This window comes from Bubalus kerabau, chromosome 6 (genome assembly GCF_029407905.1).
Source record: "Bubalus kerabau isolate K-KA32 ecotype Philippines breed swamp buffalo chromosome 6, PCC_UOA_SB_1v2, whole genome shotgun sequence".
In the NCBI taxonomy this organism is placed as follows: Eukaryota; Metazoa; Chordata; class Mammalia; order Artiodactyla; family Bovidae; genus Bubalus; species Bubalus kerabau.
The window spans coordinates 28,853,703-28,868,907 of record NC_073629.1 but is presented as its reverse complement, the minus strand read 5'-3'; the positions used below and the strand labels follow the sequence as shown (position 1 = coordinate 28,868,907).

General features: G+C 42.1%; 1 pseudogene; it reads left to right on the top strand.

The window, feature by feature from the left end:
• Positions 1–15,205, top strand: part of LOC129656410 (ATP synthase subunit beta, mitochondrial-like) — a 92,116-nt pseudogene that overhangs the window by 28,618 nt on the left and 48,293 nt on the right.

The following is a 15,205-nucleotide window of genomic DNA, read 5'->3' as shown; positions in this document are numbered from 1 at the left end:
CAAACCAGGTGGCTGAAACAACAAAATTTTGTTTCTCACAGTTCTGAAGACTAGAAGCCCAAGGTCAGGGTGCCGGTTTGATCAGGTTCTGGTGAAAGCTCTCTTCCGGGCTTGCATATGGCTGCATTCTTGCTGAATCCTCACATGGCAAAGAGAGAGAGAGAGAGAAAGAAGGAGAGAGAGAGAAGGCTCTCTGATTTCTTATAAAGGCACTGTTCTCATCCCTAGGACCCCACCCTCATGACCTCATCTAAACCTAATTAGCCCCAAGGGCCCTACCTCCAAATACCATTACAATGAGGGCTAGGGATTCAACGTAAGAATTTGGGGAGAACACAAACATTAAGTCTGTGACAGCCAGTCTCTAGACTTGTAAGTTGTGTGGACCTATAAATGAACATTTTGCTTTAGACTAACTTAGGCTAGGCTTTTAGTCACTTGCTACTGAGCCTTCACTGATAAAGAAATACATCTTGGAGACAGACATATTCAAGCCTCACCCATTAAGAGTTTCCATTTGCTCCAGGATTAAAGCTACTTCTTTCTCCTCCACCCCACTTTCCTTCCCCTCCTCCCAAGCCCAGGTGTGCCCCATTTTGGAACATCCTGTATCAGAGTTTTGGGTCCTAAATTGCTTTGTATACCTGCTTCCTGGCCAAAAGTTAATGTGACTAATTACTCTGATAGAAAGGCTGTGAAAAGATTTAGGCTAAGCTCTGTTTTCATTTTCCGCCAGGTTTTCCTCTTCTGTGACTTCCACGATAAATCTTCATATACTTTGAGTTTGTTTTGAGCCATAAATGGTTCCATAGATCTCGTCTCGTAAAGATTACATTACCTGCTATTTTTCAGAGTGTCTAGAATGAAAAAAATTGGGCAACCAGAGAGCTATTTGATGATCTAGAATGTAGTGGTGGACAACCGTGTTTCTGGCCAAAACATTCCAACTTGGAGCGTTGTTTATAAACACTGGTCAATAGTTAAAACGGGGGCAAATGCACAAGAGGCTGCTTCCCCTGCAGTACTGGAGTCTTTGGCAGGCATTGTCAATCTTGTTTCCAGGATGGATGGGGAACCTGAGAGATGTCTAATCATTTTCTAAAAATAAAATATGGCAGGTGGTGGAAAAGCTGGCTTTTGAAGTCAGGTAGACCTGGGTTTGAATCCTAACTCCATTGTGGAACTTGACAAGTCACTTCACTTCTCTTAGTTTCTTCACCTGTAAATTGGGAATAATCATAATACTTCCCCCATGGAGCTGCTATGGGATTTTAAAGTTTCTAAAACACAGCCTGGCAGACAAACACACAATAATTTCCTCTTTCCTTCCCTCCACCATAATGAAACAAACAATGAACCAAAAATCAGGAAATCCGAGTTCAAGCCCTGGCTCTATTTCCAATCACTATGACACTGTGGTAGCAGAATGATATCATTATTGCTATTTTACAGGTTAGGAAAATGAGGTTTAGAGACTTGGACAAAGCCAAAAGGTAGTAAATAGAATTGGGAATTGAATCCAGCTTGAAAATCAAGGCAGATTCCATCCATCCATCCATCCATCCACCCATCCAACCATCCATCCATTCATCCATTTATTAAACAAATATTTAGTTGAGTATCTACCCTGCACCAGGCAACATATCATGCTTAGGTTATAACACAGAACAAAATAGTCCCTGCCTTCAAGAAATCTAATGGTGTGTGGAATCCAGTCATTTCCTTTCTGCCTTATAGGGTAGTTTTGAAACTCACTCAAGAGAAGAGATGTGAAAGTGATTTGTTAAGTATAAAGCATACATAAGTATACAGTAAAATGTAAAATATTATTATTCTGTGTTCAAACATATTGCCTATACAATAAGATTTCCCGTAATGATGATTTGAAGCTGAGAAAATACCTAACAGGCGAAAGTGAAAGTCTCTCAGTTGTGTCTCTTTGTGGCCCTAGGGAGGGAGTGTATAGTCCATGGAATTCTCCAGGCCAGAATACTGCAGTGGGTGGCCTTTCCCTTCTCCGGGGGATCTTCCCAACCCAGGGATTGAACACAGGTCTCCCACATTGCAGGCAGATTTTTTTTTTACCAGCTGAGTCACAAGGGAGTCCCAACAGACAGGTGATGGGGGTTAGGAAAGATTGAAAGATCTTATTCCAAGTCCTCAAGCTCTCAAAAAAGACCTCAGGGCTGAACCCAGACGTGGCCCTAGGCAAACTATGCAGAGGTCCCCGCATCTGAGTCTCAGCGCCTGAGGAGATATTCTGGGCTGTGCTTCTCCCACAGCATCTGCCTTAATTTGGCGGCAGCAGCGTCGGCAGTCTGACTCTCTCCTTCCACCTGACCTTCACACGGATGCTTTCTTTAGAGTATCTGCTGTTTCTTGCTTCTGGCATCTGCCTGGGCCCTGCATCTGACATCCCTTTGTCTCTCCTCCCTTGCCTGTCCCTGGCACCCAGATCCAAGGACGGACCCGACTCACTGGTACTCTGCTTATCCTGTAAGGCAGTTTCAACATTAGGAACATTAGGAAGGAAACCCAATTGTAGAAAAGCATATTTTTAAAAAAAGTACCTTCCATTTGGCCACTATTCATTCATCAGCATCTGACTGACTGCCCCTGGAGGAGGTCCTGGACTTTAGGACACCCGCCTTGTGTGGTGACTTACAAACACTGGGCTCTCAGTGAGCCTCAAAGGAATGATTGGGAATAATTTGGGGGATGAGAGAAGCACAGGGCATGGCTTCTGTCTGGTCAGGGTAGGGCCCTGGGGTCACTTGGTTTTGTTGTCAAGCTCATGCCCTGGAGGTCCTGAGATGGGAGTGTTCCATCTGTCAGGCTTCCTGTTGCTGACAGGTGTCTCCTCAAGGTCCCCATGCCTGCGTGTGTGCTAAATCCTTTCAGTCGTGTCCAACTCTTTGCAACTCTATGGACTGTAGCCCGCCAGACTCCTCTGTCCATGGGATATCCCAGGCAAGAATACTGGAGTGAGTTGCCATTTCCTTCTTCAAGGGATCTTCCCAACCCAGGGATTGAACCTGTGTCTCCTGTGGCTCCTGCGTTGCAGGCAGATTCTTTACTGCCAAGTCACCAGGGAAGCCCGAAGGCTCTCATGCGCTGCTCAAAGAGGACTGGGTACCCTCTCGTGAGCATCTCCTTGACAGGAAGGAGACTGGGCTGGGATGAAACCTTGCTGCTCCCCAGGCAGGGGACCCAGACCCCGGGGTCTGTGTGCTGCCTTTGTCCTTTCCCTCAAGCTCCTCGAAAGCGGAGTCTGGTGAGGGCCATGTGGCCCTTCCTCGTGTCCAGCACACAGTATCGCTGCCTGCAGAGCGCACCAGCCCATCCTGCAGGCCTACCTCCAAGGGACTCTTCTGAGTTGGTGAAAAATCCTATCATCCTAGGGCTCCAGGTAAAGGGCGACGCCTTGTGTTCCTGAAAGTCCTCAACTAGAACCTACACTGCCTTTTAATATATGGCTGGGAAAAAGAAAAATGAATGTTCCCAGTATTTTCCCATCCCCATTCCCTCTTCTACCAAGAAGACCTTAAATGAAGAGGGGAGGGGAGCGTCATACCAGGGGCAAGTTTGCAGTGAGAATCTCTGAGTCTATTTTCGTCCAGAACCATCTGGACACAAATCAAGAATCTAATTTTTCCCACTACTTTCTCTTTTTTCCCCCCTTTGTACTTTAGCTGACTCTGAGAGCACAGAGTCTGAAACCAAGTCTGGACCACAGAATTCCACTAAAACTTAAAGAATAAACAGAAAGAAAATGTCACAGAGTTCCACGGATGATTGCCCCCACCTACAGTGCCCGTGGCAGCCGGGGGGGCCCTTCCAAGGACATTCTAGTACAGTGTCAAGGAGCGGGTGAGAAGGGCAATGGTTGGCCCCTCCTGCTGGTGCCTTGCACCTGAGGCTGTGGCTGAAGGGTGTTGTGAGCACATGTCCCTTAGAGGGGGAAATCTCAGTCCAGCCACGTGATCGCCATCAGCCAACCCTCACCGAGCACTCCCTGCCTGCCAGCAGGGTGAGTCCAGCCTGCTCACTCGCTGCAGGAGCCTAGCTGAGCTGCAGTACACAGGGACAGACACCTCTATGGAGGCCTCAAATAGCACCCAGTTCCTACCCTGGCCTGGAGTATTTCCCCTTCTCCCCCTGGTTGAAGCCCAGGCCAGTCACACACCTCGAGGTGTCAGCACGGTAGATTTCCTTAACATTCAGTAGGGTTGGCCAAAAAGTTTGATTGCTTTTTTCCCATAAGATGTTATGGAAAATCCCAAATGAACTTTTTGGCCAACCCAATAGAAGGGGAGGGTTTCATACCAGCGAGGTTTGGGTGGAGTGGCAGATTTTCCCTTAAAGTTGTTTGTGCCAGACTTAAGACTTCCTTGGCTTAAAAAGGAAGTACCTGAAGTTCTAGGCTGGACCTCTTGTATAATAATAACCATTGACTCTGGGGTCTGAATATCAGGAAGTTAGCTTTATACTCTGTTGGTTCATCTAGCAGAACCAGATAGATGAGAGTAGGGGATTTATCTTTTGCGTTTGGTGAGGCGGTTGCTGAGAAAACAGCAAGGACGGACACAGTCTGGTCCACCAGCCTCACTCTCCTTGCTGGATGTCTGCATCTTCCTTGTGCTCCTGCCTAGGGTGGGACACTGCTTCTGCTACCCTGGGGCTCCTGGTACGCCCAGCCCACTGGGCTGTCTTGGGCAGGACACTTGCTTCCGCCAGAGTGAAACATATTAGGGAGCTCCTCATTGGATTAAGCCTCTGGGAAGAGGCGAGGAGCCAGCTGGCTGCTTGATGGGCCTCTGGTTGCCAGCAGGACAGATGTATCAAGTCAGGTTTATAGGAGAAGTTTTCCCAGACTGCTATGTCCAAAGTTCTGTCCATCCTGCTGTAACCTCTGTGGTCAGATGGATGAAAACCAGAGCAGTCCGGCCTTGGACCAGAGCTATACAGATAAGAACTCAAAGAAGAAACTAAAGGAGTGTACTTTTTCCATTTGAGCAGAAAAACCAGGGACTGTAGGAACTGGGAGTGGCTACTGCATGAGATTTGAGGTGACAAGATAACAAGTGAATACAGGGATACTTGCTCAGAGGAGCATCACCAGAATGTTCCATGCCATCCTAGACCTGGGACCTTCTAGATATAGAAATGACCATAAAAAGAAACCAGGCAGATTCCCATGAAGAAAAATTGACCTCTCCTCTGAATTCCATGCTTGGAAAAATACTTATGTAGAGGAAGGCAAAAAAAGTCTACACACAGCAAAACCTGGCTCTTTAGATGGTTCAGCCTAAGAACATGGCAGAAGCTGAGCCTGGAGAATAAGCCTGCAGAGTGCATACTGCTGGGTGGGTTGTTCTGTCTTCTGAGTTCCTTGGCCTTGAAAGTGTGATACTGAGATCATGGATGTGAAGAAATCTATCTTATTCCAACCAATTGTATTAAGAAGTGTGTTGAGTCATGGTGGGTCACTCCTCTATGTTTGAGACAGCCTGGATGGGTTCTTTGGAACCAAAGTGGCCTTGGGGTCTCCACCCAGCTATGGTCTCCACTACAAATGGCAAGTGAGGGGAGCAGGAGATGGCTTGCTCACAGAACAATCATCAGTGGAGAAAGTTGCTCTAAAAAACAAAGGTTATTAAATCAGGCAAATGTAACAGAGTGGACTGTAGAGGTTCGTATAATAGAAAAGTAATATTGATGTGATAGTTAAACTGTAGGATTTTATATTATATTAGCAGCCGCTATAAATGGTCTTAAATGTGAAGAAACTTATCGGTAAGACTATTAAGAAATTACATGTGTATTTTGTTTTCCCTTTATTATTTTCTTTCCTCTAGTTTGCTAGCTTTCCAATTTATGTTTAAAAGGCTGTTAGATTTCTGATTAGGATAAAAGAAACTTTTCTTTACAAACTTTTTAAAATTTTTTAAAAATTTTGAAATTATTTTAAACTTAGAGAAAAAGTTGCAAAAATAGTGGAGAGTTTTCTTCATCTAGCATCCCCTACTCTTATATCTCATATAATAATCATACATTGATATAAGCTAAGAAATGAACATCGGCATAGTACAATGAACCAAACTACAGACTTCATCCCACACTAGTACTTTCTCTGGTTCAGCAGCAAATCCAGGCTCCCATATTGCATTTAATTATCATGACTCCTTAGGTTCCTCTAATCTGGAACCTCTAATAAGTCTTCCCTTGACTTTTACAACCTTAATATACTTTTTAAAACTTCTTGAGGTAACTATACATACAGTTGTAAGAAATATTAACAATACAGAGAGATCCCTGTAACACTTGACCTGATTTCCCTCAGTAGTAGCACTTTGCATAATTAAAGCACAAAAACATGACCAGGAAATAGACATTGTACAATCCGTGGACTTTATTGAGGTTTCATCAGTTTTACATGGACTTGTGTATATCTGTGTGTATATATATGCATGTGTGTTTAATTCTATTCAATTTTATCATGGGTGGTTTTGTGTGGCCATCAAAAACAGTTCTGTCATAAGGATCCCTCATGGTACCCAAGGAGGGAGCTGCCTTTACTCCCTTTCCCACCCCCTAACCCCTAGCAAACATGAATCTGTTCTCTGTATCTATAGTTCTGTCATTTCAAGAATGCCATATAAATAGACTCTTATAGAATGTGACCTCTCAAAATTGCTTTTTTTCACTCAGCAAAATTCCCTTGAGGTCCATCCAAGTTGTTTCATTTATCAATTGTTTGTTCATTTGCCTTACTGTGCGCTCCATTGTACAATGTCCCCTGGTTTATTTAAGCGTTCGTCCATTGAAGGACATTTGAACAGCCTCAACTCTTTTGAAGGCTACTGGCCAGGTTTATGCAGAATGGCTCTTCATTTGAGTTGGTTTGATGTCTTCTCATGATTAGACTGTGGTAGGCATTTTTTGGCATGAATATCTTAAGAATGATGTACACTTCTGGGTTCATCATATCAGGAAGTACATGAAGTCAATATATCTCATTACTGGTGATTGTTAACCTTGATCAATGGGTTAAGAGGTGTCTACCACATTTTTCAACCACAAAATTTTTACAAAATTTTCAAAAATTTTCAAAACTTTTGTATTTTTCTTTGTAATTAATACATATCTTGGGAGAGATAGCTCTCCTTAAAAGAACTTTGGTAAGTATGGAGAGTACATTCCCAGCTTTCTTTCTTTAACTTATCCTGCAAGTCTGTACCTAAACTCCTTGAACACATGGCTCAAAGCAGAGCCAGAGCTTGTCATGAGGTGGCAATGATGGAGAAGGCATTATCTGAAGAGGAAACCAAACATGCTTCTTAAGCATGTTTTACCATGGCAAATCCAGACAGGAAAAGCCTAACTAGGAATGCTGACTCTCTGGGTAAGGACACACTTTTTGGTAGTTTTTTCACGCAGGGCTTGGCAGCAGCCTGGATGGCAGAGAATTTGTCCCAGTGGAAGTGAAAGAGGCTGAAAGTGTGCAATGGTGGCCCCATTCAGATTGCAGACAGAACAGTGGTGAGTTACCTGCCTAACCAGGGACCCATTTGCTTCTCCTTGTCTTGTTATACTGGAGGAGGGGTGCCCGTTACCTAAGGTCAGCCTCCCCTCCGTGGGGCCTCAAAGAGTCGGACACATGGAAGCGACTTAGCACACACGCACACATGAAGGGCTGGTGAAGGAGTGAAATATTTTTACTTGCACAGAAGGAGACTCCATCAAGATGGCAAAAACACCTTTTCACTGTGAGGAATTTCTTTTTTTTTTTTTTTTTTTTTTTGGTGAGGAATTTCTTATGAAACATTGTGATTATGTTCCATTGAGAAAAGGTGGAGTGAGCATTATTTTGAATATGTTAGGTTTATTTGAGTATGTTAGGCACATATTTGAGTATGTGCTAGTTTAGGATGCCAAGAATTGCAGACAGCTTTATAATGCTCTGTACAACTTGACCATACAAATGCTTTAATGGTGAATCTTAAATATAAATATCTCATATTAGATAAGGCAATCAAGCCAGCACTGATGAAACCTCAGATTCTGATGTAATAGCCACGGTGGACACAGCCTCATGAAAAGTAAGCCTGTTTCTCATCAAAGGAGCTGATGAGGAGCCCTAGAAGATGCCAGAACCTGGTCTCAGCCCAGGTTACTGCAGTTGATGCTACATTCATTCTGTTTAAATGATACACCAAGACCCAATCCCATTCCTTTGGTTCTCCCTGGACAAGAGCTTTGGCAAAGACCCACATGCATCTGAATTTCAGTCCAAAGGATCCATTAGCACCTCATTTGTCACCCATCCCTAAGGACCATGATAACATCCTGTCTTGGGATCAGCGCTGGAAGAGTAAGAAAATAGGCAGTTGGAGCTATTTTCTTCTTTGTCTACTGACCCAAGAAAGAGATTGCTTTTCCTTTTTATTAATGTTCTGACTTTAAGAATTGGCTACTTTGGTTGGATTGTGCTGATGGGTTAGAGACACTAAGAAGATACTATCTTTATTTTCTTTGAATAAATTAGGAGCCATATTCAAATTTAATGTCTTCCACTATGAAGGATGAAATTGACAAAAGCTAACCATGTGGTTTTTGCCACAGTTTTAGGAAGCCCCAGCAATCAGATTCTGGCAGTTAGCGCAGGACGCTCTCCGCAAGTTCGGGAGTCCCTATCTTAGTTCTTCATAACATATAGGGCTTTATACCGTTTTAACAATTTGTATGGTCTGAAAAGTATGAGTGCTTTTGTATCCTTCTTGTTTCACCCTCTTTTTCCCACTCAACTTGGCTGAGTACTCAGCAATTTCTGTCTTTAAAACTTTTATTAATCACTCTACTTATCAATTTTATCATCTTTGCATCCCAAAGAGGCTTAGATTGGCTTCCCAGAGGTTCCAGTGAAGGGTGTATCATTGAAACTGCTTGCTGGGTAAAGGATTTTAATGAATACAATTTAATTTAGATGTTTCCTGTCTTCAAACTTTGCTTCACCAACTCTCTTTGCTTCACAAATTTAACATGACTTTTCCTGATCCTCTCATGATGTTGAAAACACACATCTTACCATAACTGGTAAGGTTATTCTGTTTTGCTTGCTTGTTTCCAAACATGTGCAGATCTGGAGAAATGCCATACAACTTCAAAGATGACACTATCATGACCATATTCAAGGTGAAACAGGAAAGCTGATGGCAGTAACTGTTATAGTAGCTTTGCTCTCTGCTGCTCACTCTCTACTTCTCACAAAATCTTTGCCTAACTATTCTTAGATAAACTATTGAACATGGGCTTCATACAGATCTGAGCTCAAATCCTGGCCGTTCTACTTACAAGCCCTGAGACCTTGGGGAGTTTTTTAAGCTCTCTGCCTTAGTCAGGATTGGCCAAGCTATGCTGTGGTAACAAACAATCTCAGCATTTCAATGGCTTCAAACAAGAAAGCTTTAATTCTTGCTCAAGCAAAGACTGACACAGGTCTGGCAACTCTCTGGCACAGCTGTTCTGCTTAGGATGGCTCAACATTTACTCTCCACATCCACGCTGGTTTCCACGATGACCATGACAGAGGAAAGACTGGTGGTGAGTTAAGCATCAGGAATGAAGTGTTCCTATCCAGCAGTAACTCACATCACTGCTGTTGGTGCGTCACTGACCAAAGTAGATATGGCCACAACTAATATCGGTACGGCAGAGAATAGCTACTCACATGTGTCCAGAAAGAGAGTAGAATTGGATACTGGTGAACAATAGTAATGCCATGTTCCCTGACTCTCATTTTCCTCCTCAGTATAAGTCAGTAGGATAATGCATACAAAATGGTTAACATTCAAACTGCAAAGACTCAATAACTGGTAGCTTTTAATATATACATTTTGGGAAACAGTGAAAGTAATTTCACTCTATTTTGCATGAAGGGGAAAAAAAAGTTTAGTTAATTAATTAATTTTATTAATTTAATAAAAGAGCTGTACACAATATTTCCAATACAAGCACCATCATGCGTAATGGCTCTTTGAGCCACTTGAGTTCAGGATATAATCTTTGCACCATGCCAAGAGAAGAGTGTGAAGGCATACATCAAGATACTTGCATTAGTTACGTCTAGTTGTGAAGTCATGAGTAATTTAGTTCACCTTTTAATAAATTCTGATTTTTCTGAACTTTCCACCATGAACACGTATCACATTTTTATAGTCTATTATGATATAGATACTGTTATTATCCCATTTTACAATTAAAGAAATCAGCACCCAGAGAGATTAAGTAATTTGGCCAACTAATAAATGGCAAGGATTTGTACATGAATTGGAAAATCATAAATATTCTTTTTAAGAGTATAACATATTAATGACCTTGACATTAAGTGCACAGTATGTGCCAAGCATTGTATTAGGCCCTGTGGAGGACACCAAGTTGAGAAAAATACAGCCTCAAGGACCCTACCATCTTGTAGGGGAGGTAAGCCACATAACAGACACAGGAATTGTATAAAGTACAAGTCAGTAAATTAGAGACAGTTGTTCAAGGGCAGGAACTGGTCTTTTCTTATTCAGGACTGGCATAGAATCATTGCTTTATACATATTTGCTGAATGAGCAAATGATAAGTAGAATTTCAGAGCATCTAATTTTACTGATGAGAACATGAGGGTCTAGAGAGGTTACTTGGCTTATTGGAATCATGCAGCTATTTAGTGGGTAATACTGAGACTGATTGTCAGCCTCTTGCTTTCTTCTCCACACAGCTGTACCAACTTGTTCAGAGGAGTGACTAACTCTGGGATGGGGCAGACTGAGCCAAATTCTGCTTTGCCATGTCAGAGTTGGTGGTGTTGCCCTGATTCACTCTGCATCATCTGACCCTGAAATATCTCTCATCAAGGCCACCCAGGACCTCCATGTTGCTTCATCCTGTGGGCACGTCACTGTCTTCATGATGCATGAACTTTCAACAGACTTCAACAGAGTTGACTACTTCCTCCTTGAAATACTTTCTCCTCCAGACTGCTCTGACAGCATAATGACCTATTTCTCTCTTGATCACTTCGTCTGATCTCCTTTGCTGAATTCTCTTTTTCTAGCTGGCCACTAGTTGGTTAAGTTTCTCAGGGGTTGATCTTTTCTCTGTTAATATACTCTGTCTATGTAATCCCCACCAGTCACATGGTTCAACTGCTATCTGATGCAGGTGACAGGCAAATTTATATCTCCATCCCCAGTCTTTCTCCTTAGTTCCAGATCTCTATGTCCAAATGCTTACTTGACATTTTCACCTGGATACCTATTCTGTATCTCAAATTAATTTCCTGAACTGAAATCCATTTTTTCCACCATTCTTCTGCAGCTCAATAAGTGGCAATAGAAACCTCCCAGTTGGTCAAGATTACCTAGGAATTATTTTGAATGTTCCCTTCTCTGAACTGTCACATCTAATCTACCAGTAAGTTCTACTACCTTCTCTTTCCAAAATACGTCCCAAATATATCTGCTTGTTTTATTTCCACTGTCCTCATCCGAATTCTTGCTTGGACAACTTCAATAACTCTTAACTGGCTACCTGCTTCTATTTTTGTTCCTATTCTAACTCATTCTCCACATAACAATGCAAACAGTCCTTTTAAAATGTAAATCAGATCTTGTTCCATTTCCTTTAGAATGAGATCCAACTCCTTACATGGGAAAGCTGGCATTTGCCAACCTCTGGCTTTCCACACTCCTCTCCCTCCCCACTTCCTGTCCCTAGTCACCCTGAACTCCTTTCTGCTGAAGTTCCTTTTTCAAATGCTCTTCTTTCATTGGAACATTCTTCTGGTGGTGTGCTGGAAAGGGCTTCTACAGGCTTGCCAGAGTCGAAAGTGTACCTTTCTTCCCTGCTCTGCATTTAGTGATGTCATGTTGGTATCTGGAAACTGGTGGTGGTGTATTTACACTATGAAAAACAGCAGAACTACAAATCAGAGGGTTTTTTGTTGTTGTTAGAGCTTTCTTTCCTCTTTTTCTTCTTTTTTTGGGAGCCAATTTATCAGAACACCACCGCCCTTCCCCAGCTCCAGGATTTAACTTGAATGTTACTTTTTAAAAAACGTTTTATTGCCCATTAACAATGTTGTGATTGTTTCAGGTGAACAGCAAAGGGACTCAGCTATACATATACATGTATCCATTCACCCCCAAACTCCCTTCCCATCCAGGTTGCCACATAACATCAAATATTACTTAAGTGATGGTTTCCTGACCACTCTTATCCAAATAGTCTTCTCTTCTGTCTCCTAGTCTGTATATAGTATTATCACCCTGCTAACTTCATTCATAACACTTAACCTATCAACGTGGTGCATATTGGTTGACTTAATTGTCTCTCCCACTAAAATGTTAGCTTTGGTAAAGTGGGAAAATATCTGGTGTGTTTTTTGCTCTATCCTTGAATGGTAGTACCTGGCACGTAGGTACTTGATGAATACACGTTGAAAACTGAATAATAGCTCCTGTCTTGCATCCACCAATCACCTTCAAACTGATCCTGGTATGCTTCCTCTGGATATCCCCTCAACTACTCCACTCAAGCTCCTTATTTAACCCTCTCATGACTGAAGCGACTTAGCAGCAGCAGCAGAAGTTATCATCATTGCCTGTGTCACAGAAAATATGGAGCTTATCATTTGCAGCCCCTCACCAACCAGTTGCTATTCACACCATGGTCTTCCTTTCTTCCCACACTAGGAAATGGTTTCCACATTTATTAGCCACCTACTGGGCAAAGGTAGGTTCCATACATCCCTTGTCATCAAGAATAGGTCAGACTGGTGAGGAACAGGGGGCTTCCCAGGTGGCACTAGTCTCCTGCCTGCCTATGCAGGAGACATGAGAGACTCAGGTTTGACCCCCTGAGTCGGGAAGATCCCCTGGAGGAGGGCATGGCAACCCTCTCCAGTATTCTTGCCTGGAGAATCCCACAGACAGAGGAGCCTGGCAGGCTACAGTGCATAGGGGTGCAAAGAGTCTGACACGACTGAAGCGACTAAGCACACACACACACGAGGAAACTGATTCTTCTGTTGTATTCCATTATGCCACTCTTCATTTATTCACTAATTTAACCAGTATCTATTTTATACCCCATTATAGTATGAACCTTCAAGCTGTGGACTTTCAAAGATGTGAACATGTTTGTGTGTCTAGTCACGTGAGTTGGTTCATGTATCTGGCTTACATTGTCACTTGCGTGTGTCCTCTACCAGTGGTTATGCTTTTGTGTACTTTATCATACAGTACTATATAGAGAACAGTAGTACAATGTCTTTATCTCAAGCCGAGGATGTCCAGAAGTGAGCATAAAAGCAGTGATGATGTAGCTGGTACTACCGTGCTTTTCAAGGTACTGTACTGTAAGATTAAAAATGTTTCCTTTATTTTTTTGTGTTTTTTAATGTATTATTTGTGTGAAAAGTATTATAAACCTATTGTGGTACAGTACTATATAACCAATTGTGTTAGTTGGGTACCTAGTCTAACTTTGTTGGGCTTAAGAACAAATTGGATTTACAAATTGGATTCCATGCTTGGAATGGAACTTGCTCATATGTAGGGAACTTACTGTACCTTCCAGGCTGCACTAGTAAGTATAGTTTGCTGTTGAAGCCATAGAAGGGCATCTAATCCACTCTTGATTGGGTTATTAAATTGTATGTCAAGAGAGTGCTATTTAGACATAGGATAGTTTGAGTAAGGCATTTAACAAGTTTCTCATATTTTTTGAACAAAGCAGAAATTAGACCAGTGATAGCTGGTTGAAGGATCAGGGTGTTAATTAATGAACTGATACAAACTTGGGAAGGGGAAAGAGTTTTTAATGGCTTGTCAAGGTGTTCCATTGGAGAAGGCAATGGCACCCCACTCCAGCACTGTTGCCTGGAAAATCCCATGGACGGAGGAGCCTGGTGGGCCGCAGTCCATGGGGTCACTGGGAGTCGGACACGACTGAGCGACTTCACTTTCACTTTTCACTTTCATGCATTGGAGAAGGAAATGGCAACCCACTCCAGTGTTCTTGCCTGAGAATCCCAGGGACGGGGGAGCCTGGTGGGCTGCCGTCTATGGGGTCGCACAAAGTCAGTCACGACTGAAGCGACTTAGCAGTAGCAGCAAGGTGTTCCATATTGAGACCTATACTATGTTTTCATCAAAAGCTTAAATAAAGATATAGATTATACATTTGGTAGGTTTTACACCGAAAATAAGCTTGAAGAGAAAACTATGTTTGTTGACAGAATTAGCAAAAATAAAACGAAACAAAACAGAAAAGCCTCCAGTATAATGAAAAGAAAAGAAAAAAAAAAAAAAGATAAGATTTAAATGCAAAATCCTATATTTCAGTTCCAAAAGTCAAATGAACAAATACTAAATCTATAAATAGATATGACTTAATTTTTATGGAAAAAAAAAACTTTGAAGTATAAGGCAAGAATTGGCAAGTCAATAGTAAGGCCATATTACAGGAAGGAAGAAGAATGGAAGACATGTAGATCCCTCTCTATCTGTCCATATCACTCCTCAAGCCACATGAGGGGTTTTAACATATAAATGACAACATACAGTATTTGTCTTTCTCATCTTACTTATTTCATTCTCTAGACCGAATATTCTCTAGGTCTACCTATGCTGTTGCAAATGGCAGAACTGAATTCTTTTTATGGCTGAATAATATTCTATTATGTATACGTATGTACCACATTTTCTTTATCCGTTTGTCTGTTGGTGAACACCTAGGTTCCTTCTATATCTTGCCTATGATAAATAATGCTGCTATGAACACTGGGGTGCTTGTATCTTTTCAAAGCAGTGTTTCCATTTTTTTTTTTTCCAGATAGATACCCTGGAGTGGAATTGCTGGATCATATGGTAGTTCTCTTTTTAGTTTTTTGAGGCACTTCCATGCTGTTTTCCATAGTGGCTGCACCCATGTACATTCCCACCAACAGTGTACAAGAATTCTCTTTTCTGCATAAGCTTGCATGTATTATCTGTAGACTTTTTAAAAATAGTTTTCTGTATTTATTCATTTTTGGCTGTGCTGGGTCTTTGTTGCTGTGCGGACTTTTTCTCTATGTGCCGTGAGTGGGATCGACTCTCTAGCTGTGGTGCTTGGGCTTCTCACTGCAGTGGCTTCTCTTGTGAAGCACAGG